The 26,946-nt window shown below is 39.6% G+C and overlaps 1 protein-coding gene across 2 annotated transcripts in view; it reads right to left on the bottom strand.

Moving 5' to 3' along the window:
- Window positions 1-26,946, bottom strand: part of sema4c (sema domain, immunoglobulin domain (Ig), transmembrane domain (TM) and short cytoplasmic domain, (semaphorin) 4C) — a 90,248-nt gene that overhangs the window by 52,683 nt on the left and 10,619 nt on the right. The window contains exon 2 of one of the 2 annotated variants that reach the window (XM_072388486.1): window positions 7,841-7,967. The exons of the other annotated variant lie outside the window; for it this stretch is intronic. The gene's annotated coding sequence lies outside the window, so the exon portion shown is untranslated. The remainder of the gene's footprint in view (window positions 1-7,840; window positions 7,968-26,946) is intronic. 2 annotated transcript variants of the gene reach the window in all.

The following is a 26,946-nucleotide window of genomic DNA, read 5'->3' as shown; positions in this document are numbered from 1 at the left end:
ACTGCTTCCATCCACAGCAGGTGGCTGATTTAAATGAAAAAAATGTTTTAAACTCACTGCACACTAGCTGCACAAAGTGCACACAAAGCCTGAAGAAACGGAAAAGTCTGATATTTCCCCTCTGAAATGCAGAATTAGAGCTAGAAGGAAAGTGATATAGAATGATGGAATGATGCATACATCTTCAAATGAATGGTACTTTTGCTGTTTGTCTGCAGGTTGCGTACATAGACAGCTGAGTGCTAACATAATAGCTTTTTCAATGATATCTGACGGATGTCTGACTGAATATATGAAACTCCTTTGCTGCCATTCTTATAAGCCTCGAGGAGATGACAACCAACCCAAGACAAGACCAAACACTGAGTTATAGAGGAGTTTTCATTGCACATAAACAGCTTTAATCAAGTTGGATCTCAACTCTGTACCCTGGAGCTCTACAGTTTTAATTCCAGCCAATCATTGGAGCAGAGAATTCCATCAGTGCATCAACCTCTGTGATTAAATCTATAATCAGTGAAATGAGCAGATCTTGTCAGAATATTAGATCAGATTAAAAACTCTACAACAAGCTCGGACAACATTATTTCAATGCTTGTTGGTCTCTACTGATTACGCAATTACTAAATCTGAACATTCTGATGAGTTAGTTTAGATATGGTAAAATGAAAGCAGAAAGGTAAACAGAACATGGATGCATTATCATAAAGTTAATCTGATTATCAAAGTGATGTATCAGAATTTTTTGGGGAATTAATCGCAGTTTGAGCATGTCGGAACTGGAGTTTGGGTTGACTGATTGGGTGAACATCTGCTTTGATGTTATCGGTTATTTCAGCACTTCTCAGTATAACTGACATACAGCCAATTGAAAACACCCCGAAGATCTAAACTTCTAACTTTATTGTGACTTTTTTTAGTTTACTTGACATTTGAGAAAGGAAAATACTGCAAAAAGCCTGCAGTAAGCACTTATTTGCAAGCAGACACAAAGTCTGTTTTTTTTTTATCTCTTGTCCTCTCCATCTAGATCCCTTTTTGTCTCTGCTCGACCTTGTGTTGTCAGCATGGCGTCTCTTGTTTCTGACAAGCTCATGAGTGCAGTGAGAAATCATAAAAAGCATGTGCGCCCTGCCCTGCCCTGCCTCGACCTGCCTGTCCTGTGTGCAGACCCGGGGGATGTTGGGATAGTGCTTTGACCTATCATCAATGCACATGCATGAGTGTGTGCACACTAGTCCATGATTACATGTCGATCAGCCTTGCTCAAGGCAACAGCCTAGTTTATGAGCAGAAGGTTAGCACACACACTTACAAAAACACACAAAATTCCATTCAGACAAACGCAGCTTTTTGTTTACATCTACATTCTTTATATAATGTAGATATATAATGGCTTCTCATGTATACGGTCTGCTGCGTGCACACATTTATAATTAATGTGGAAACACCACATGCTCTGTACACAAGAAATAAAAAAACATGAGAGGGATGTTTTATCACGTGTCATATGCACACCCGCAGTCTTTCTCACACATACTCATTTATTTATATTTACTATTCACATATGTTGCAACCTGCCCCTCACACACCAGCACACTAATCAAATCACTCAAATATGCTCCTTTTCCCCACCAGTCAGAGTAAGACAAAGTTTCTCTGTTTTATTTCAAAGCTCATTAAAAAGTATTCACTGCTGTATGATTTAGCACCATAATCAGCTCTGAATAATAGAAATAGTCGTATTGATGCCTAGGGGCACCAGACATACTGTCTCATTTCGGAACAACAACCGCTGGGCGTGTGAATGCAAAACACTACAATCAGCACAACGCACACGCCCCCACACACACCATCTCCCTCTCACTTCGGTTGCTCTAGCTGGCTGCCAGTCTCTGAGATGCTCGTAGTATATCCTGGCTTGGGGAGACCACCTACTGTGCTCCTTGGGGGGCTAATTGTCCGGTAGCGCTTTTGCCTCTTCCTTTCCGCTCTCGCTGCCTTCTCTCCTCAATTCAAACCTTTTCTTTTGGGAGGAGCTCACACTGAGTCCAGAGCACTGGATCCCAGTGAGGGGCCACAGGGCAGAAAGGTTACCCGTAGCTGGACTCCTACAGCCGCAGCCCACGCACCTCTCAGAGGTGGGCAGCCCGGGGAGAGATCCTTATAGAGTGATAGAGGAAAAGCAGTGTGTGTATGTATTTATACAGTATAGCCATACTGTTTTTACAAACTAAATCGGCAAAACGCTAAGCTGTGTGGTCCAGCACTTTAACAAGATAAGCGTTCTTTCAGCAAGCATGACTGCTGACCAGCGCAAAGCTGCTGCAGTTGAATTCAAACTGCTTCTCTCAGTAAGTGTTTGTGTTGATCAGATGTTGTGTACAACCCATAGCAAAAAGTACTTTATCCAAATGTACTACGAGTATACTTGTTTTATACTAAAACTGAGGCAGTATACTTGAAGTTTACTTTTTATACACTATATTTTATATTCTTAAGAATAGTATAGTGAGTATACTTGGCTTATACTGAAAAGTATAAAGACAGGTCCACGAATAAGTACATCAATGCTAAGACTTACACTTTAATACTAAACTTATACTTGTACTTTGGTATACTTTTTACTTCTTTCTTCCTCAAAGTACTAATATTTAGTTTATCTCGATCCAAGTATAGAATAAGGTCAAGTTGTTGACTCAGCAAAGAAGTCTTGCTTTCATAGAGGCTCTTTGTTTTTGAAATACACACCTTTAATGATTTAAGCAGGTATTTGTAAATACACTGTACAGTATCTTTTAAAATGTTAGAAAAATATATCAATCTTGTTCTCAGCATTCTGTCTTGTGATTTTGTAAGTACATTGCTGTCTAGTATATATACTCGTATACATACATAAAGAATAGGGGACTGGATAGTGCAGGGGTAAGATTGCCACCTTTCATGTGGGTAACCTGCGTTCAAATCCCCTGCATGAAAAGTACTACCTCCAGCTGGGGTCCCTAGACAAGACCCCCTTACCCTAACAGTGTAAGTTGCTGTGGATAAAAGCATCTGCCAAATGCATAAATATAAATAGTGTACTGCAAGTAATATGCTAAGTAACTAGCAGAAAATAGCATTTTTTTAGTTTTAGTAATTCTAAGTTCATAAAAGTATACTTAAAGTATACTTCAATAAACTAAAATGTGGACTGGAAGTATATAACTAGTACACTAGTAGTATATAGATGAGTGTACTTGTTGTAAAAGTATACTTTTATAAACTTAAAAAAGTTCAAATTTAGTCCGAAGAAGCATTAAATTAGTATACTTTCTTGTACACTACGAGTACATGGTCCGTAGTATACTTGCTATACTTGTACTTATACTCAAGCTTACTTAATGAAATTAACTTCAAGTATACTACTTTTAGCTTTTTCAGAATTGTTGAAGAGTATCACATATGTACCTGTTTTAGTAGCTGTCAAACTAAAACAGGTTCGGTTGTTTAGATTAATAATGATGAGAGGCGGAAGAAGAAGAACTTTTTTTTTCATAAAAAATCTAAATTTGTGTTTCATGAAACAAGTGTTTCATGCAAAAACGTTAAAAAAATGGGTGGAATTTACTTGAAGGAGATTTTTTTTCATCTTTTATCTCTTTATGATAACCTTGCAAGTCACCAAAGTTTCCTTGCAGCCCTCCTTGGAAGTTCTGAGCCATTTGTTAGGGAACACTGATTGAAATATGTCGCTAAAATGTAAGACCACATGTGTATTTAAGGGACCCTGTGGCTACTGAAGCTAAGTGAACATGCTAAATGCTAATGTTTAGCTAAACTCTTTTCCAGATTTTTGAGAAAAGAGAAAAGAACATGACAAGGCAAAGTGAAAAGGTATTAATGAAATGTGATAAGTATTGTACAAATATATAACCTGTTTGCTAACATTAGCATCGTTAGCTACAAGTAACTTTATAGTGTACTAAATCATTTCTAGTTTTTCTTGTAAAATTGCTTTCACAATAAAGTAAAGATAAGAAAATGTTTTACTTTTATAACCATGCTATCTTTTCTCTCAAATCTATCTGAATTCAGAAAGATTAATACCAGTTTCCTTTTTCTATTTGTTTATCAACCATTCAAGCAATTCAAATCTCTCAAAGGCAAGAAGGAAATTGAGAGGCACTTTCCCCCTGGGTCAACAACATTTATTCTGCCTTGAAGCAAGAAGCGTAACCTACTGTGAGCCTATGAGTTCAGTGACTGAAAGAAGTCTGAACATAATAAAAGACTTGAGTTTTTGGGTACTGGGCAGTTCCCAGAGGCCAAAATTAGCCAACTGTGGTTCTACTGAGCAGCTACCGTGAATGAATGGGCATCACTATGAAAAATGCAAAGCAAGACATTTTTGCAAAAGCCTGTGCAGACTCAGCAGAAGCTAATACCTTCTGGGTGAATAAATGCATGCCCCACCCCCTATCATATCAGTTTGCCAAATCAACAGCCATCAGCAAAAAATCAACTTGGCTGATATACTATACAGTGCAGACAGAAATTTGCTGAAAGGTAAGGAAGTGAAAGGTGAGACCAGTCAGAAGAGAGTGGTGGGCCTTGATGCTGTAAGCCAGGGTCTATTAGAATCTGATTGGACCCATTAAGAGTGAGAGGCGATACAGGAACCGTACGGCAGGCTCCTTCAGCCTGGCTCTACATTAACCACAGCCTGCTCTCTTCTTTGTTGAACACACAGGCTGATCGATAGCAATGAGAAGGGTGGAGAGGAGCGAATGAGGTGGTGAAGCGAGGAGGAGTGAAAAGAGGTCCTGCTTTACGGGAAGATAAGCTGGAATCGATCGAAGAACAAAGACTGCTGCAGCGTGCAGAGACAGGATGGAGCAATGCAAGATGCAGAGCACTCATGCTCGTTCAGCTCATCAAACTCGATGGAGGGAAACCTGAGTGTGTCTGTGTGCTTCGGCACTTTGGCAAGAATTATCTCCTACTTATATAATATGAAGATAACATATGAGAGAAAAACTGCGGTCAGCATTAAGAAACAAAGCCCAAAAACATCAACAGGAACATTTAATTTACTCCAATACATACTGGGGTAAATTCAGGAGAATGTGAACTTCCACAACAGTAACCAAACAAATGGATATACGCTCTAATTTACTTTATTTAGCTGTTTTTTTAAAATTCATCACCAGTTAAACTTAACACTGCTTGCTTCACAAAGCCCAAAGAAAATCCAGTGTAATGAGCTCTTTGAGGAGCTGAAAGGTTTTTAATATTGAACATTTTTTCAGGAAATGTTAAAAGAATGAAACAAACATCAAAGTAGAGGGATTCACAATGAATAAATGAGCATTTGAGTGAACAGTTTGAAACTATGGCACTTTTACATTTTAGAAAATGTCTCAATCACCAGGATGTATATATATATATATACATATTTTTTTTTTTTAATTTTATCATTTTCTTTGTACAAGGACTTGCTGGAAATACTTCCTAGGCAGATGGAGTGAAATTCTAAAAACATGTTAAACAGTGAGCTTTAAAATGCTGGCACTGTAGGTTTTACTAAATTTGAACAAAGCCAGGATTGCTTTGTTTTCAGTCTTTCTGCTCTGCTAAACTAAATTACTTCAGACTTACATCTTCCATCAAGGAAACTTCTTATCAAAAAATCTACAAGGAAGAGGGCTACAGGTCTTTATATGGCAGAGGGGCATCAATGCAAAAACTTTGCTCGATCGATAGAGTGATCGATAAAGCTGCTAATTGGAAACTCCTTGAAACTGTAAAACAAAACAATATTTGTGTAATAGAAGATAAGTTAGTGTAGCATGACTCTTGGTGTACTGATTTAATTAGCTCAGAGGTAATGTGCATTATAAACTGAATTTATCAGCAGAACGGGAAAGCAGAAAGTGCTGGATTTGCGTTAAAAGCACTGAAAATTAAAACAACAGTAGCTTCACTGCAGTAAATGAAGCCCCATTTACTGTTTTGTTTTCATGGCATCAGCTTGTGTTGTAGTTCCATCCACATGCATGGTTGTGTTTGAGTGCCTTAACATTATTTCTCCTGCTTGGCGGATGGGGGTTTGCATTTAAGAGCGCATCCCTGACACCTGTCACTCATGCCGTGATGCAGATAACCGTGTTTCCATCTGTCTTGCGTTTTTCTACCTTTTGCTCCTTCAATCGCTCTCTTGAGCTCTCTGTATTCTCCGTCACCCTTCCCTCGCACACACACTTCACTTTCTCTTTCCACCCCCTCCTTTCCTCCCCTGAGTTCTCCGCTTGCCTGTGATGGCATCCCATCAGAGAGAAGCTATTTATGATTGGCAACCAATATCCTCACTGAGATAAACACACACCGTGAGAGTCACAGATAGCGTGTACGAGAATTATTAGAACGAACAAGGGATCAGTGTGTTGTGCCTGTGCTAGAAAGAGAAATAGATACTTCAAGAAAGAAAACTAAGATTTAGGAACAGAAGAATGTGTCTGACGCCGCAGCGTTGTATCTACATTTGTGCATGGCCTGGTCATTCTCATTATTATGCCATACGTGTGTGTATGTTTGTGTTTGAGTACGTTCTTCCTTTGCTGGTCTCAGTATTCTATCCACAGAAGTTAGGATACAAATGACTTTTCTTTTTTTATCATAGGCTATTTGTTCCAGCCTGCTGGAGCTCCCAGTCGCTCAATCAGGCAGACAACTGATGGCGAGTGAGAGAGTCCTTCATCACACACTTAAAAAAAGTAGTGGCCACCCACAAACTAACACACAGTAACGCATGCATTGACATCGAATATTACATCATGAGAATAAACATAGCTTTGTATCAGATTAGATCTCAGATTACTGATCATAACTCAATTCTTCGTCTACAGCAGCAACCATTATAGCAGAAACATTCCTGAAAATTAAAAAAAAAAGTACACCTAATGTGGCACATAACACATAATCGTTGGGAGTTGAGTCGTAAAACAGTGGAAAACTGCCCCCTGTGTCATGCCTCACGTTGGTTCGAGAGATACCAGAGTGCCATTATTCATTTTTCTCAACTCTTGGCAAAAATGTAACTAGGTGTAAAATGCAGGTTTGCCTGTACGAAGAAACCGAGGGCAAAAACTATAAAACACTCCCTGCTGCTTCTACGGCCTTGCACAAATAAATCTGTGAAGGTGGATCTAAATTTTCATGAGCTTCCCATCAGATTTCAGGAAGCATAAACCTCACTAAAATCTCTTTGTTACAGTTTAAACTGTAAAAAATTATGGAGATTATACCAACATTTATTCACAGTGGCTATTCTGGAACTGACACATTTATCTCTTTCATGTGGAATTCAGTTGAAATACAGTCGCTTTTCTCTTTGACTCAGAAAATACTGCACATGATGTGCATGCACGCACGCGCACACACACACACACACACACACGCTCACACAATAATGCAGATAACCTTCAGCATCATTCCTGACAGACGTCTGAAATCTAAAATCCAATTTCCAACACAAATTTAACTTTTCTCTCATTTTTGTTCTCTTTTTTCTTATCTCATAAATGGTTCACGTATCTTTCCTCTTTCTCTGCCTAACAGGGAGTCATTTATTTCTGGGAGTTCCTGACAATGATTATAATTTCTATGTCTAGGTTTGACAAGTGTTCCCCTCTTGTGTGGTTTTCTTTTCCCTCGTCTGATTCCCTCTTAGGTCTTTAGATTTTTTTAAACCTTTTTTTTCCTCCTCCTGTCTTCTCTTTCATGAGGAAGATTTCAGGAGAGAGTAAAAACAGTGCAGCATTTTTCTTCTCCACCCTTAGTTCTGTTTGTGCTTTCTTACTTGTTTTTCTCCTCCTCCCTTGCGCGCTTGAGTGCTTTCTCCTTAATCTCCCTTTCAGTTTTTCTGCTCCTGACTTCTCCGGGAATGTTCAATAGCGATACTTGATTCAGATGAAGGTCACATTGGCCTAAAGGAGAAAAAGAAGAGAGGGATAATGATTGTTGGTGTGTATGTGTGTGTGTGTGTGTGCACTTGAGAGTAACAATGCAGCTTTAATCATTTTGATGTGTCTATGAATACCTAGCAATCAGTTTTTCCATTCAAGTACACAAATAATATGAGTCAAGATATATGCACATATAAAAGTATATACATGCAAATCCTAAAGAGCAACAGTTAAATTTGAATCCAACGAGCACATGAAGACAGATGCAGAATTTGGTGCAGTGAAACCCCTATGCAGATATTTCTCTAAACTTTATCTGAATATTTATTTTGTTAAGCTGAAAGTCAAGGTTCCTCTTAACCATGACTGTAACTTCAAACTTACAATTGTGACTTTGTCAATGAAGGGACTTTTTAAAAACCAAATGTTGAGCTGCTCTGTGCTATATATTGCACCCACTGGCTGTGTTCAGACGGCAAGAAAGCAAATTATATGCTCATTCGAGCTGTAAGACACATTGAAGTTTTAATGGAAACTGCAGTCTTCTTGAACGTTATAAAACTGGCTGTTGTTTAAAATCACAATGGTTGAAGTTTTATTTAAGTGGCGAATGAGAGGTTGCGCTGATCTGTGGAAGCTTGTGGAACTAAAGTTAGTCCATTAATGACATAATGGCTTCAAGAGAGCTGGCTTTGAAAGTAACAAAATGTATGTGAACACAGAGAGTAGAGGAGACTTCAGCTGAATTCCACCAGAAATGGTTGACAACTGTACTGGCTACAGAAAAATTGGTTTCACTGCTTGCTATTTTGCAAATTTCTGACGATACACCTGCTCAGAATTTGTTCAGCCTTAACTGCCACAGAAAACTGAAGAGCGACATTGTACCATATTTAGGTTTGCAAAGACTTTATCAGTCTTTTTTTCCTGTAAGAATGAGTTAAAGTGCAGTGAAGTTATCCCAAACAAAGAGGGATTCCAGCCATTCATGTTTTGTGATCTAAGAACGTCCACCAAATTTGAAAAAATTCCCACTTTGACTGAAAAATGGCTGCTTTGGCTCTGCAGAAGAAATTACAAAGACCCTTAGAAACTATAGCAAGTATTCTATATTGGCTGGTACTGACCATGTATCTTGTGTGTTTCCAGCTTCCAAAACTCCTCATAAAAGGTAAAAAAAAACGTTTGGGAAAATTGTTTTCATTTTGTCGTTTTCATCACGCTGCTCTAATGTAGGACCTCATAAGATGAAATCATTCTTCATTTGCGAAGACGATTATTTATGAACAAAGTGCATGATGCCATACAACAAACAAGATACGATGTATTCCTGTACAATGGACTCTCCAGCATCTGTGTCCTCAAAGGCATCTATGGCACAAATACAGTACATGCTCATCAAGTTAAGCTGAGCAGTGTGGAATTACTTGACATTTTGCTTTAATTGCAGCTGTGAAGTTAATATAAAAATGAAAGGCACACCCAGATATACAAAGCCATCCATACCTACACACTAGATCTCATAGTTCAAGATTGCATGACTAATTGTAAAGTCCCTGCTCATGTTGCTGTGTAGGGCCTGAGATTCATGTCAACATCAATGGCACACTAATAACAATGAGATCGCTGATGGCTGAGCAGATTCTGTCAGTAGCATATGGGCCGGCTAGAGTTACAAAGAGTGAGCACACAAAGGCAACACTGAAACCTCTGACACCGTCGTAGTTCAATCTCTGCTGTCAATAGACCAGACACTGGAAACTCAGCTCCACTTTATTGACTGGAAAACAGTTTTAATAATCAAACTTTATTGATTTAACCACACGTGTGCCCTAAAATAACACATCACCTTGCACAGAACTCTAACAAAAAAGGAAACAATGAGAAGCTTCTTGAATTCAAACATTCTTAACGTTATTGGAATACTGCAGTGCAAATATGGAAGTGAGTTTTTAGAAAAATAACTCCAAAAGTTAATGAGCCAAAAAAAAAAAATATTTTTAAAATCTTTTGACAAAGACATTTTCAAATAACCCAACAAAATAAAAAAATAAATATTTTCATTCTAATTTAAGACTCTCCTTAACCCATAAAGGTTAATTGGATTTTTCATGGTTTTAAATGGGCAGAGAAGATCTCAAACCTGCTTTTGAAAGGCTTTTTTTAAAGCACTAGAACATTCAAGGACAGGATGAACCCTGATAGCGAAAAGAAAATAACAAGCGTGTCACATAAAATATGAAACTCTATTATACAGTAGTTCTTTCAAAAATAGAGTTAGGTTACGTGCTGGTAAATTAATTTACACTTAATCTGGAACCTCACACTTCTGAGTAAGTCACCATATGAGTGTGTGCTAACTGCTTCTGGTAAAATGTTTAACCCTTCGTTTAGTATCCCCACCTGGGACTAAACCAGCGGCACATCTGCTGAAGCTGTAACAGCAGCAGGGGGTAAAAATACACTAAGAGGGAAAAAAATCTCGACAAAATGAAACATGTCGCTACTCCTGAGGTCACTGGCTTGTTTACCTATATGGCTGGATGAGCTCAAACAGATTCCCATACACATGTGACAGCACAGCAGCAGACTAGCCATCTTTGGTGAATTTTTCCTAAATAAGAAAGTCATCCAGACCTCAGCTTTCCATTGGCTTCATCCTGGACAACACGGCAGCCGAAACCCTGCCAAGCTCCACACAAGCTCACATATAAATACGCATACACGTCCACACGGTCTACACCTAAAATAAAGAAAGCTATAAGCACATGCACATGCGCACTCACACATGAGGCCACAATGAAAGGGGGAGGAGGAGTGAGATGAACAGCAGAGAGATCTGGTTAAAAAGCAGGACACCTGCACACATACATATAAACACGTGCACACACACACCTCCAGCTGCTGGCTGCCTGTGTGTTTGATAGGCAGCGTGGTGAGTGGCTGTGTGGAATCCAGGCAGTCGCTTGTGAATCAGCAATGACTAACTGTTTAAACCTGCACTTTGTAAGCTAATCGCCTGCATGCTTATTGTAAAATATGTGCGCATGTGTGTAGGTGGATATGTTCTATACTCATGTTTGTGGGCAAGGCAGTGTCCACCTGAATCTGTGTTGATGTGTTTGCCTGCGTGTTCCCACTATATGAGCTTTCTCTATCAGGCTCAATTGTGACAGCCCAGGGTTTTAATTGCTTTGCAGCAGATTTGACATTGTCTGAGCTGACAGCACCCTGATGAGCAGAATAAAAGTGGAGCGATGTTGTACTCGTCACTTCCTCCAATCAGCCCAGACAAGAGCCCAACTCCACACTCTGTTTGATCGCTGCACAAGACAACGCAATGGGATGCTAATCACATGCAAAGACTACGGCTTTGAGAATGTGCCAAACTCTGCCTCGTAAGACTGCACGTGAACGTTTGCATGCCAGCAGTGGCAGCTCTAATCAATGGCAGGATTGAATGAGGCGTGTGGCAATAAAGTCCAGCAAAATGCCTGCCAGTGCCTGTTAGAGGCAAGCGATCTCCGAAAACCTGGCTAACAACACAAACACACACATACAGTAGAGCTATATACATGATCTCCTTGGTGGACATCTGGCCAAGGGCAGAACTAGAACTGAGCAGTGAAAGCCAACCGAAAAGCAACTCTCCATCATTGCACCCACCTAAAAGCCCTTCGAAAAGTAAAAAATGATTGAGCTGCAAAACTTGACTTCAAAGGGTTTTGTCTTCCAGAGTGATTTACTTGTGAGTTGTGATGCCTCTAAGTGCCCATTACCCACAGGTTTTGATGTACAAGCTAAAATTAGGGTGGACACCATTAGCTGTGGCCATTATTAGCCTGACTGAATGAAAGAGTCAATTCCTACTAAGATCCCTCATGAGAGCTGTCAACAGTCAGCTGAAGGGTCAGTTATTCAAGTGTAAACTAAACATGACCGATATCCAAAAAAACATTGTCCTCGTGCTTCGCTCCACATGAGAAATATCATGTCTTCTCTATAACCATATGTTACAAGATTTGAGAGATGTGTGATTGTTCATAATGACAGGGCTGATAACCTAACAAAGAAAGATTTTGTCAATTTTTGGAATATAATATTTCAAATTAATTATGTAAACGGAAGCCCCTGGCTTTATAGGTCAGCGATATCATCAGCAACTATTGGATTGCCAAGCTGTGAAAAACCCCTTCGCCTGGATTATGTAGCCACTTGCTTGCAGGTAAAAAGAAGAAGAGACATCTTAAAGTCCAATGATGGATCACCATAATTTGAAATATCCTAAGTACCAAAAATGGCGGAAAAATACCAGGTAAATGAATTTTTCACAACCCAAGAAACTTCGATCTGAAAAAGATCATATATGATGACTTGGCAGGTGTCAGAGAACACTAATGCACTGAAAAGTATTACAAGCCTTTTGTAGCTCAATAAAAATGGTCTAAAACAATCTAAATTGAATTAGCACACATTAGGGATGAAGACACAGGTCTGACATGAAATAAATTTGTTTAGTAGAGTCGATAAAAGTGAGCTTACTCGTTCTCATTGGCCCTGCTTCCGATCAAGTGGGTTAGGAAAATACAAGACCAGATTTCTGGTTTTGATGCTCTTTTTTTCTTGACATTTGTCTATCTAAAATAGTGGTGTATAATTTTAATCAATAAAGTGGGATCTCGAGAGCCCTGGATGACATGGTGATGATAACAGTTCATAATGCTTTTGTTACAGTGTTTTTTCAGTGTTAATACGGTGAATAATTAATGTTATGAATATCTCTCAGATTGTTACGTTATCTAAAAATGAGACACTCGAGAAACCAAATCTGCACAAGGGAAAATCACTTAAGAAAATAAACGATTCAGTAAATTGTAAAGCAGCCTGTCAGTGATGCAAAGCGTCTGACTTCTCTGTAGTGCCTCTCTCAGACAGATTGTTGTTGTTCAGAAGATAGTAAACTTTTTAATGTTTCTATTTTATGACTGCTCACACATTACCAGTATCAAAGGAAAACTCTCACACTGCCAGCTCCAAACTTTGTCACTGCTATCCACAGTGCAGACGCTATCAAAGCCTCTGGCACAGCGGTCAGTCAGAACCTGCCGTCCAAGTTTCTGGAATGTGTGAGCGAACACTTTCAAGCCATATTGTCTCTGCATCGTGAAAAAAGTAAATAAAAACAGTGAGTTGACAGATAAAGTGATAGTCTTTTATATACTTTTTTTGTCAAATAGGACTCTTCCACTATCCTCCACCCATTTTCTGTGTGAAGAGGAGAGTCTGCGTCATTACTTTTGGCATCTGATGCTGGTATGAGCTGAGGAGCTGTGATTATTATTCTCACTGTGCCAGAACCCACAGGAGCCGTGGTGGGCACGAGATACTGAACAGCACCTGGTGTAGGAGCTAAACTGGAGGAGACACACACGAGAAGAAAGATTCTCACATTTTTCCACAACACGAATACGACTGACTTCAAGTTATTTCTCTTGAATTGAAGATTATTTCTGAGGAAAGCTCTAGAAAATGAATGGGTTGGGTACAAGTGTTAAGAGATCTCTGAGTGCATACATGTAGGTATGTGTTGTAGTAAAACATCTGTTTACAAGAAAGGCAGGATGTGATGGTGAAGCACTGGCTTTTCCCCTAGACTTTTTGCAACAAGGCCCAGAGCGATGAGGGCGATGAGGAGATTGGTCCCAATATTTGTCTCATAAAGGAGTAAAGCCAAACAAATCCCTCCTGCTGAGGTGCCCTCTAATAAAAAAACACAATATTCCATACATAGCTTTTCACTGGACAACTTTCTCTCCTGGATCTCGGCTTTTCTCACTGCGTGCACTTCATGGGTGTCAACTCACAAGTCAAATTTTCCATAAAGTGAAAGACCTTGTTTTTGTGAGCGCTGAAATGTGCTGCTGCAAAACAAAGGTCAGCATTTTAACAACTTATCTTCATGCCACAACCCATCCTTAGTACCCACAGTACCTAAATAGCAGCTAAGATTTGGGAAATAATAGAAAAAATGAAGTACTGATAAAGTGTGGTATATTACTGAATGTGAACTTTGTCTTTTTTTATGCCTTTATGCCTATGATCTCTGTCATCACTGAATTCCCACACAGAGGCACTTTGTTCTCTGCTGTGGGTTGTCTCAGTCATTTATGCCACAAATTTTCTTGACCTGGTAGGTTTATTAAAGAAAATCTTCTTTATTGTCAGATATGCTTAGGTGTGCAAAGAGAGAAAAAAAGCATTCATTAAAAGTACTTAGTTTTCCTCTTTGTAATTTCACACTGTTGGTTTTGACAATATATGTGATTGAACACTCCAGAGATGAGAAAGCGGTATGTGTTAACGTCTCCCCGAAGGAGGCCCTCGCCCATTATGGGGGAGTGCAGGGCATTTCAGGTCCTGCGTGGGCCCTGAAGAACAACAGCAACCGCCAGCGAACAAGTAAACTGGATAAACAAGCAGCTGTTCTGGGCACAGTCTATCATTTCATAGACTCATTCAAGGTCAAAGTGAGTCTGATCTTTCTTCATCTGCTGTGAAATAACCAGAGGCAAGGTATACCTGTTTCATTAGCTTTCCTCTCATAGTGCTGCTGCTGTCTGTTCAACAAAATGTAACCAGGCTGAGTTTCGGTGCTGCAGCTGAAATAGCAAAAAGCTGGGCAGCCCAACATGGATGGAAGTTTATTGATAGAGCGGGAGACAGAAGAGTAATGTATGTGAGCGTGGATCAATTCATGCATCTACTCCCCGGAATGTGAGTTATGTGTGTGCGGTCCTATGTGAATCGTATCCATATTCCTGCTGGATGATATGGGTGTGTGTAGCTTGATGCAAATACACGTGCACTGTAACATGTGATGGTGATGTGTGTGTAACAGTGTGAGTTCATTGTGTCTCATTTCGTGACTGTTGCAGGGTGACCCCGTTCGTAAAGGCCACAGTGCTCAGTGTGGCTTGGGAGCCAGCTCCCTCCATGGTAACTCACAGACCCCTGGGGGCCCATTGCTTGCCTGGCTGTCCTCCTCAGGCTCCAGCTCCAGCCCTCAGAGACAGGTAGAGTGGGGAGTTTTCAGTAGCTAAACAAATTAGATCAACCACCTCTACTATCTCAATTACAAACATTTACATGAGCCTCCCCTCACTTATGCGAAATATAATAAAAAAATAAAACTTTTTTTTTCTTCAATATAATATAAGTCGTTCTTTGAGGAGGTCACTAAACTCACTTCATCCAAATGGAGGTTATTCTCATTTGAAAATCGCCACAGTTATGAATAATTACACTTCACAAGTTTCTTTAAACTAGAGGCCCTATTTGAAGTCAAACCATGCAATCATACTGCATCACATCAGCACAGCAAAACACAAATTATCATGTATTCTAAGAAGCCCAATATACAAAGCTGAGTTCAGGCTGTAAAAGTGATTGGTTTGGGTCAGGAAATTGTATTGGTTTGATACAAAATATAGTCCTTCAGACTCATGTTCATGACAAGGTGGGAGAGCCTCAAGGCTGACATTACATTACATATATCACTGATTTGTAGAAACAAACACAGCAAGTTATTTCTATTGGCTATTGGGCTACAGTAACAGTCCTGTGGTATAATTCTACCCTGACCTACATTTTTTTTCAAAAGCATGCAGGTACTAAAGAAAAGGATGTTTTATAGTGGCTGCAAAGGTCTCTGTGTCACTAGATGATAGTGCAAGACCTAAAGCAAGAAGTGACATTAAAAATAAGGATGAGAATAGGTTTAGTTGACGGTCAAAACTCTGCTTTGCTTTGTTATCCAACACAATTCAACTCTTGTGCTTAAAAGAAGGGCTTGGAAACATCCTGCCTGTGTGCATAATCCACATATACACTGGCAAAAATTTTCGCAAAACCTGAAAGAGATATTTCTCCTGTTATCTTTACACTGTCAGACCACAAGATGGGTTGGAAAGATGCGATTTGAGTGTATCAGCTCTGTCGATGAACCAAATTTGTGTTGCAGCAAATGACTCATGATTCTATCCTTTTGAGTTCATCCGTTCTTCCCGACAAAGACAGCAGGGGACTGACTTTGCACACGCAAGAAGAGGACTCAACCTGTTTAGCCTGAAATAATGAAGGACATAATCACATCCACAGACGCTGCGACACAAAGGAATTATATCGTGAAGGATTATCCCTGTTACGCCCACCCACACATAGATAAAGTTGCATTCATGCAAAGAGTGCAGAGAAGCATTACAAATCCACACAGAGTACAACCACCTTTAAATTACAAAGGAAAAAGCTAGAGGAGTGGCTAGTAGAATTTATGAATACTTAAAAACTGAATTCTTTCTCTTGGATAATCAAATAATAATTATTTGGCAAGATCAAAGAGTCAGAGCAAAGAAAGAAGGAGCACAAACCCACACACTAAACCCTCTGGGCAGCACTGGCTGAGGTCATCTTTATTAATAAACCCTCTGACAACAAAAACACTCACATCAAGGCCTTCGCCCTCCCTCCAGCCTTACCCCACGCTCCCTCCCTTCCACAGCTCCTTGAGAAATGGCAACTGCCAGACTGACACAGTGGGGGGGGGGGTGTCTGTGACCACACACACACACCTATGCACTACAGCACAGCCTAGAGACAGCATGTCAGTGATCTGTCAGAGGGTAACGGTGCAGAGCAGGTGCGTGTGTGTGTTTATGCGTGACTTTTTGGGTGGAAGTAACTAGGGAGGGGAAGGCCAGACAGACAGGAAGTTTGGCCCTGCACACTTACGCACACTCACACACTAAGAAGCATGCACCGGCTCATTTGTTCCCACTGACAGGAAAGAAGAGGGATCGTTTTCTACCAGATATGCCTAAGGGAGGAGGACAGGTGTGTGTACGTGAGTGTGTGCGAAGCAGAGGAGGAGAAGCAGAGGAAGAGAGCTAAAATTTGAATCAAAGCTTCAGAATATGTGTTTATGCTAATGTAGGCGCTCATAGCGGTGTCTGTGCGCAATGTTTGCAGTGCTCTGCAGGGTTTCTGATGGAGAATTAAGAACAGGAAACTTTTGGAGCATCAGAGAAGGTAAATATCTTTGTTGCAGGCGGGTGTTTGGTGCACTCTGTTACAAGAGGCTGCGATTCTGTTGACACAGGAATTAGGAAAAAGATGCAAATAAATGAGAAAAGAGATGCAATAAATTAGGGCTGAATTAATTATCAGAGGTGTTTATGGTGCTGCAAGACAACCTGGAAGAGTTATCATGTTTTCATCCAGGTCAGGATAGTGGTGGTGTGTCCTCCATCTCCTATTCTACCCTGGTGGAGTCTGAGGTGTTTCAGAGGACAGTTTCAGCTGATTCTTGATTCAATTCAATTAAATTCAATTCAATTTTATTTATATAGCGCCAGATTACAACAATTGTCATCTCAAGGCACTTAAGTAATATAGTCCAATTCAAGCCAATTGAGACTTGGGGTCTCAACAGTTCTCTATAATGAGGCAAACAGGGAGGCTCCTTATTAGTTTTCCCAAACTACCCCATTTCGACCTTACACATTCAAAGAAGAAGTGATTCAAATCATCCTTTGGTCACGTTTGCCAGCATCCCTATGCACCGTCATATGCAGCCCAAAGTCAATAACAGATCTGCATTTGTTCATTTTGGACTAAATGTGGCCCTTAACACTGATTCCAAATATGAGCGAGGTTGAAGTTTTTTTAGTTTATATTCAATGATAATGTAATTTCCGTTGCCAAGAAAAATTAATTAGCATGGATGAAGTCTGGAACATAGCTCATACTGTAAATCAAGAGTGAAAACTAAGAGGAGGCTGAATGCAGGGAACTGGTGGACTGCTTTGAAGGATGGTGGGTGAACAATCACCTCATCTTGACTGTGAATCAGACAAAGGATATGGTTGTAGATTTTAGAAGTAGAAATAAGCCAATCACTATTTCTGCAGTCTAAGTGTGTGTTCAAGGACAACAGATTGGACTAGAGAAACAGAACTGAGACTATTCAAAAGAAGGAACAGAGCAGACTCTACCTCTTGAGGATATTGGGTCAGCAGCATCTGAGCCAGTGACTAAAAAAAAACAGAAGTTTGACCGAGGAAGAAAGCTGGCTCTGTGCTGGGTACTGCCCTGGAGCCCCTGGCAAATGCTGCACAAGTTACTAGAACTAATGGACAACACTGCACAGCCTCAAAAAACAGAAAGTTATGTTCAGAGTGCCTTCAGTCAGAGGCTTTTACAGCTCAGCTGGACAATGAGGACATTCATTTCCACTGCAATAGCGCTATGCAATGACTGTTAAAATGAATAAGGCTATTATTTGTTTATTTATACTGCAAAGATATACATTTTCTTAATTAATAAAGCATAATTCATGTCCATTCACTTCAGCTGAACTCCACCTTCACCTTGTTTCAGGACCGTTCATCTTTACTGTTGTGAGTGTTTTGCATCCTGTCTTCCACTATATACCAACACAATGTTGCCCTTTTAAATAAATGAGAGGTTTTTGTATTTTTTGAGCGGTGCTCATGTCATTCTGAGGATTGTCTGGGATTATACTTCTTTGCTTGGATGTGAGGGGTCTCAGTAGGTGGCACTCTTCTCCTTTTAAATCCTCAGTGGCTGTCACGCTCATGCTCAACACGATGCATCTTTTTTCTAGTAACTTCAGACAAACTGCTGTTGCCACAGCCAGATACAAGACACAGTGCTTCCCGTGATGCTGCTTGTTCCAGGGGATCTTTCACAGGAATTACTTACATAACACGCAGTGTTTACTACTGCAAAGTGCAAGAAAAACAAACTAATAAAAGCTTTACGAACTCAGTGTATGTTTCATCATCGGAGTGTTGTGAATGTTGAGGGGAAAGAGTTTCTTTTTAAAGTAAATGCAAAGAGTTATATTTTAGGAGACATGCAGTGCAATTTGAAGAAGATAAATCATACGTCAGACCAGAGTGTCAAGGGAGCTTGGGAACAGAGCATGTGACACATTTAAATTTCAGTGGATCGTCCTGCTCTAAATCCAGAACATCTGGTGAATATCACCATTAGCTCTGGTTAGGTCACATTTAACATTTGGTTAAGAAGCAATTTCTTTTTCCACCTCAGCGAGGCTGTTTTTATGGGATTCATGCTTTTGGATGCATTGAAGTGGAGACGTTGCATAGACAGCGAGTGTCCAAACACAAATGCTGCCACCTCAGCTTGTACACACTTTGTTATTGCCACCACTTAGTCCTCTAAAGCCCTCAAACATTCCCATCTCAATCCTGAGCAGCCATTTGTGCTGCATTTTCAAAGGTAGAAAACAGTCATTTTCTTTTGATAAGCAGTAAACAACTCGCAGCACAGACACCATGACCAACTCGGATTATATCATGATCGTCATGAGATCCCGGCAAGCATGAAGCCAACTGTTCGATGTGCTTTAAACTGTCAGGACCGCAGGGAGACGAGTTGAAAGTCTCCACTCACATCCTCGGCTCACTAACATTTTATCCATTTCCAATGTGAGCCTAACTGAAATCAATGGTGCAGTAATGGACAGTTGGAAACCGTGTTAAAGTGTTACGCTACCTATTAAATGCAGCTACTGGCTGCTTGATGGGCAGAAATACTTTCCTTGTATTATTGTTAAGCTAAATCTTCTTTTCCAAGTAGGATTAGGGAACAGAGAGGTAAGGGAAATCTTTGAAGCAATGCAGCAGATTATCAGTGAAAAAGAACAACAGGATTCTTGTCAGAACTGTCAAACGCTGCCTTTTCATCATAATGCAACAACTAAAAAAACAGACAGATTAACCTGTTTAGGGTGGGATAGCCGCTCTTTGAAGCAAGTTTCACAATCACCAGTGCAGTCACAAGAAAATCATCTTAATTTTACCAAATCATACAGATCAGCTTCTAGAACTTGGAATATATTCATGCAAATTGTCATCAGAGGCATCTTTGCTTTTTTTTTTTTTTTTCAGAGTCCGCTTTTTAAACTTCTCATCACAAATTGCAGACCATTTTGAGTAACCTCAACATAAGAGAACCTGCCTGCAAATACATGCAAAGCTCATTGGTAGCTGACACATGCTGTCAGTCCTTGAATCAAAAGCTCAGCAGTCAGTTCAAGATGGAAAATGTCTTCAGTCTGGTAAATGGAAGCCACATCTGCGCACAACCAAAACCAGGGGTGGGCTGACTTTATAGTCAGACTGGCAGCATGCTAATACAAATTGGTGTGCATAAAAGGATGAGTCAAAATCAAGATGCGTCTATCATTCTTTTCTGTCGTCTTATATGGAAATTAAGACACATGCTGAGACATTCAAAGGAAAGCATGGGTTACAATCCTCTTATTTAAAAAGTAGAAGTAACTGTGGTAAGTAATTGCGATAGTACACCAATCAATATCAAACACAGCATGAGAAAATGTTTCAAAAGTTATAGATAAAAACAGATAAAAAATTTACTCAAAAGAAAAACTCAATAAAAGCTTCACAAAGAGTGACAGAGATCTCTCTGGCCCTTTAAGTCAAGGTCAGAGAGAGGAACAATTTTGTTTCTGCTGTGGAAAAACAAAAGCGGCAGGGTGTCTGGGTGGCAAAATGGGAGTGGGGGAAAATGACAGCGCTACAAAGAAATCAAATAAAGACTGACAGTAAATGAAGTGCAGAGGAGGCCTGTGGTCACCACACAGAAGTCAGAAAGCTTCCGGTAAAAAAAAATCACATGCTCTGCCTCTGTGTTTTTGATCTGCAATGTATCCCGATTTCCTATTTATGCCTGCATCAGTCTATCACACTTTTTCTGACTCTCTTTCATCATTGCAGACACTACCAAGGCCCCTGTTGTCACGATAGGTTTTCACCATTCTTTGTTTCATTTCAGGCTCCTTTGTCCTTTTTTCCTCTGCTTCACTCTGACTTCCTGTCTGCCTTCTTGCTACTTACTTTTGTCTATTTAGCTCCCCAGCGGTGCATGTGTCTGTCTCTGATGAGTCACTTTTCTTTGACGGTATAATTCAACACTTTGGGAATCACACTTTGTTGCACGCTTGCCAAGATCAGGGGGTTGCTGCCACTTTCATGTCTGCACAAAATATGAAGCTAAATCCATGTGACAGGAAGCTTAACTTAACATAATGACCAAAAATAGGGCATCAGTTGTCCTTGATCAGAGGTTAAATATACCTATACCTACCAGCATTTGTAATGGAACAAATGAATATGTTTAACACACTAAGTTTGCAGTTTAATGCAAGTGGACATGTACTTCTTGGAATTATTTCCTAAAAATTGTTTTCACTAATACTAAATAATAAATATTCAGTATTACCTGGGATATGTGGTCATTTGCTTCCTTATAATTTAAAAAAATTGTAAACAAAGTTTGTTTTGTATGAAGCTGGAAACAGCTTCAGCCATAGACTCTATATATAAAAATGGACAGCCAACGTGACATAGCCCCCTGACATGTTCACTGCCATTTTAATATTTTCAAACCAGACGTGACAAATCAGCACCGAATCAAGTATATTCTAAGCATACCCCGCGTTATCATGTTTTACTCTCAATGGGGCCATAAACTCTAAATGAGTATCTTAATGTATTGACAAATCAGAGGAAAACTTTTGTTTTGTTAAAGTAAATGTTATATTTTTGATAGAAAAACAGCCTTTTCACTTCTGGCTTGAAATTTACTGAAAAACTTTCTTACCTTCCAGATTAGGTGTAGGCAATAATAATACTCATTGATTCTTGAATTACACCACTATTACTTCAATGGATGTAAATTCATATGCAGTTGCTCTGATGACTGCTGGAGGACACATATTCTTTGAGTATAATTATAAGCTGCTCTTGCATGAATAAACAACCCGGATGTGAAATTTGTACTGCAGGGGTCACCCCTGTTGATCATTTAACATAAAGCAGGTCTACCTACTACTCTGCTTTGTTTTCAGGTTAGGAGGTAATGTTTGTTATCTATATAAAGTATATAGATATATAATATTTTAAATAAAAAAGTGCACTCACTATTTCGTGAAATCAACAAGCTTTGTCATGCTTAATTTGTGGAAATTATGCTTAAAAAGGGAAATTACCAAAATTAGAGACTTTTTGTAAAGTTTTACAACTGTTTCTTTTTTGTGGATGTTGTTATTTGGCACACCAAGACTTTGTGGACTGTGCAAGGGTTTTTGTGAATTGTTTCCCCCTGAAAATAGCAGTTACACCTTGTTCACTGTGAGCTAGTACAACCAAATGCAATTGGAATTAGTATTCAGAAGTATTCATTCCACAATTCCCATTTAACCTTACATGCGGTCCCTCCGTTTAAATCAATTCTACCTTACCCCCGCTAGAAACCCTACGTATATTGACTTATTGGCTGCTACGGCTGCATAATGCAGCAAACCACCTCAAAGACTCACAGTGACAAATGTACACACTGATGTCTTTATAGTTGGGTTACAACACCCGAAGCCCTCTTCCAAAGATCGAAATGATCCCTTTTCTCCAATGTGAGCACATTATACCATGCCTGCTACAGCTACAGGACCAGTGAGAAAACACACGCAAATAAATCATAATTTCCATCGTAATCAAATACAAACTGAAGGTGAATGTGTGTTTTTGTTTGAGATCCCCTGCGAGTGTGGGAGGTGTGACGCAGTATGTGTGACAGAACAATAATATGCGAGAATATGCAAGTGTGAATGCGCTGGAATGCGCATTCACACTTGTGACACACACACAAACACACACACTAAGACACACAAACACTCTCTTTCCCAAAACCACACTGACTTCGTGAGTCACTCTTGTCACTGTATGCGCACATCTTCATCTCCCAGCTTACACAACCTCATCAGAGATTCTGGGAAGCATTGTTAATAAAGTCTAGCGGGAGCTCTGCCCGTCATAAAACACTGGTAACGCACTCTCAAATACACACACAGATGCAATATACATATATATAATTAATAAGACCAAAGCAGATACAGACACAAAGCACTCAGACAAAGACACACCCTCACACGCAGAAATACTCACACAAGAGAAGCAAAGGACACAAACACACAGGTGCTGGAACAAATACACATGCACATCCATTCAGACACAAAGAGCTAAAGATGCACACCAACTGAGAGTCACAATGGTAAAAGCTCACACACACAGACACAAAGGAAGACACAAAAATATTAATCCCGTTAAAACACACACAAACACTCGCAGCACCAGACGGCTTGGGCCTGACAGCACACAGCAGATCGTCCGCCAGTGCCGTAAGGCACTGAGCAATGGCGAACGTGGCTCTGGAGACGATGGTTTAGTGTGTTCAATAATACAAGATGCAACTCTGTGGTGTCCATGTGGCTGCGATAGGGAGAAAACACATACACACACAAGACATATCCACACACAAAGAGCACAGTGGAGTGTTCAGGCACCCCCACAGTGACACAAGAATTAGCTTTCATGTAGGGGGCAGCTTTAGGTCTTTAAGGGGCAATAAAGAGGATTGACAGAGATATTTCTGTTTAACAAACGTTTGCAAATGTTTATTGAGCTATTATACATTTTTTAGCAATTTCTTGGAAGACACATTGCTTGGTACATTTTATCGCTCCTTTATTTAAGAGTGATAAAGGAGATCAGTTAAGAATAACAAGGCTGCACCTCATTAATACCAGTCTTTTAAGCAAGCAAATTCAAAGTTCTTGTGTTGGAGCTGAAGGTTGACAGATGACAGAGGCAGAGGTGGTTGGATGAAGAGCTGTAAAAGCCTGTAATCTTGTTGAGAGAAGCCTTTTATTTCAATTTGATTTATTTATCTATTTATTTTACAAAGGCTCTAAAAACTATTTATCGCTGCAGCTTGGGTGTGCATCTGTTCACAAGCTGTCATAGAGCACTAACTGTTTAACACAAATTAGACAAAAACTTAAGAGCGTTTCTGTCAATATGAGTTTGATGCTTAAACCTAAATGTCTAAATACACCTATATACATTTTAGTAAAAAAGCAAAACCTATCTTTCATCTTAAGGTCCAGTAATATAAAAGGGAAAGCAGAGAGAAGAAAGTTCTCTCTTATATACTTTGTATACAGATAAAATGCTTTGCTGTCATTAAGATAATTTCCATCAATATCAACAATGTACAAGCCACAGATAAGAATATCAAAAGGTCATTTTAACCCACAGCTTCACTACATAACCACATCCACCTTATTGCTTCCAAAAACACATATACCAACAATCAGACAGAAGCACCCACCCACACACACAGCAGCTAACTTAAATCTAAAATCAAATAATTGAAAACATAGTCCTTTCCCAAGAATTTAATGCTGATACCCCAATCAGAGCTGTGCAGTTGCAAAGTAGGAGAGAACAGGATGGATGGAGGGGTGTTGCAGAGATGTTGCAGAGATGAAGGATGGATGGTCAATGAATTTTAAAAAGGGAAGGCTATTAAACTATGCCACTTCTATCTATCTATCTATCTATCTATCTATCTATCTATCTATCTATCTATCTATCTATCTATCTATCTATCTATCTATCTATCTATCTATCTATCTATCTATCTATCTATCTATCTATCTATCTATCTATCTATCTATCTATCTATCTATCTATCTATCTATCTATCTATCTATCTATCTATCTATCTATCTATCTATCTATCTATCTATCTGAATGTAGATGACTGGCAGACAAAGTGAGTATGACAGAAGCAGTGAGCACTGTAGCAAGTGCGCATTGGTGGGGTTCATTGGCATCCCTCTTTCACTCCCTCACTGTCTCTTTGCATTAGTTTTCAGGCTCTTCTAAAAGAGCGATTATTGATTTTTATTTATGCACAGAATTAAATAGTGTTTGCATGTGTGTGGGTGGGTGAGTGTGTGTGCAGCTGGTCCAATCCCATAAAGATTTTGTCGTTCTCTCCTCCTAAAATAAAAAAAGTTTGCCTAATAGGTACAGAAAAAAAAGAGACAAAAATTAACACTGCAACATAAACTATTCCATATGCCTTTGTTATGTGTGTGTGTGTGTTTGTGTGTGTGCAAGCGAGAAGATAGAGACATTAGAGTGTTTCGAGCTTACCGAGGTCAGCATGAAAACACAGACATTTGGCAAGTAACGTGTGAATGTGTTAGTACAGGTGAGAGTGCCTGTGCCAGACGACATGCACCTGGACTTCCATATTGGTCTGATTTTTCTTCCAAGCATGTGAAACAAGTGTAGAGGAGGAAGTTATTCTCTTCAAATAGAAGTATACTGTCATAACAATGAGAGTAGTTTTTCCATGGTCACGTGTAGGGCTATTAGGATGTGTCCCTGCACAGAAACCTCATTTGGGTAAATCCTCAGTTTTTCAAGCTCAAGCCCCAAATTACCCTCAGATAAACCCTCCGGGATGCTAATTGGGTTGCGACATCAAGCATCTATAAAAACACATCTGAATATCTGAAAAATAGACTGTTGAAAAGCTAAGCACTCAAAAACCTGACACTTTTTAGATATATGAAGATTAGAAATACTCTACTAAAAGTCAAAACTGTTTGACATTTTACATAAATAAGAATAAATAAAAAATTATGCTAAAGTATATTTATGTATATCTTAATATTTGAATACATTTATTTGATTTGACTATTATGAATTGTTGAATTAATCAACATATAAGTATTACATTTATGTTACAGCAAAAGTATAGTTCAAATATAAACAGTACGATGAAGAAGTAGAAATGTATGACACTGATAAGTGAAATACAGGTTCCTTCTAACTGTACATACGTGCTGTACTTCACAAAATGTTTATGAAAAGCAACACTTTGTATGTGAGAGCATTGTAGAGATGATATCTACAAGTGTGAGTAACAGGGTGGTTGTGAATGTGTAATACAAGAATACAGTAGGATTGAGGATTAAAGGGAGAGAAAAGAGAAGAAAAGTGAGCACCAACAAGCAAAAAAATGAGAAAGACTGAAAAAGGTAGTGAGCAAAGAAGGCAAAAGTCGGGCTGGAAATTGATGGTGGAATTGTTGACTGCTGGTCAAGCTCTTATCTTGGTTTCTCAGGGTTGTCGTCTGGGCGAGATGACTTCCTCCTTGCTTTCCAATCTCTGTTGCTTTCTCTTTCTAGGTGTGGAACAAACCTGGGAACCTGTGAACATTTCTCTATTTTCTTCTCCTCCTGCAAGCCTTTGAATTCCCCCCCAATAATTGTCCCTCTCCTCTTTTATCTCCTTTCTGTCCCCTTATTGTAGCATCATCTATCTGAGCATCTTTCCTTTTTTCCCTTTTCTTCAATGCCTTTCTTCAGACAAGTCAGACATCATGCAGAGAGCAGTGGACTAGAAAAGAGCGGCAGGAGGTGGGGGTTGGGAGTGTGGGGGTCAAAGGTGAGTCTGCAGCAGGATAGGGGTGGGTGAGTGGTAATATACAGAATCTGAGTCTTTCTTTCACCCCCTCACAGCACACCATCCTGACTAACACCTCAACAACAGGACTATTGTCACTGCAGCTGCTGATACAGCTGGAGTCAAAGGAGGCTATGGTGCTGGATTTGAGGTGAGGCCAATTAGGTGCTAACCAGAGCTAGCGCTAATAAACAAAGAGTGAAAAATGCTAGCAGTGATGCTTTAGTAGGAGTGTGTGGGGGAAGACCTTCAAAAAGGGAAACTTATGCGACCATGTTATTTGTTGTGCGTATGACTGCATGGAATCAAATTAATAACTGAAGTGACAGCCTGATCAGCCTGCTGATGGGACAGCTTGCAGCTTCCATTCAGCAGAGCACATCCGAAGCAACATTTTGAATGATGCTAATGATTCTAACTCAGTAGAAGAAGTAGTTGCTCTCATCGAAAATAAACGTCTCTGTGGTGGACATCCAAATGAGAGGAGTTCGTCTTCAGGAATTACTTTAATCTCTGAGAATATCTGGGATATTATATCATATCTGGGGAGATGC

Source organism: Leuresthes tenuis, unplaced genomic scaffold (genome assembly GCF_036924035.1).
Source record: "Leuresthes tenuis unplaced genomic scaffold, fLeuTen1.0.hap1 SCAF_6, whole genome shotgun sequence".
NCBI classification, from domain to species: Eukaryota; Metazoa; Chordata; class Actinopteri; order Atheriniformes; family Atherinopsidae; genus Leuresthes; species Leuresthes tenuis.
Note: the sequence above shows the minus strand (reverse complement) of the source record. Positions and strands in the feature narration are given on the sequence as shown.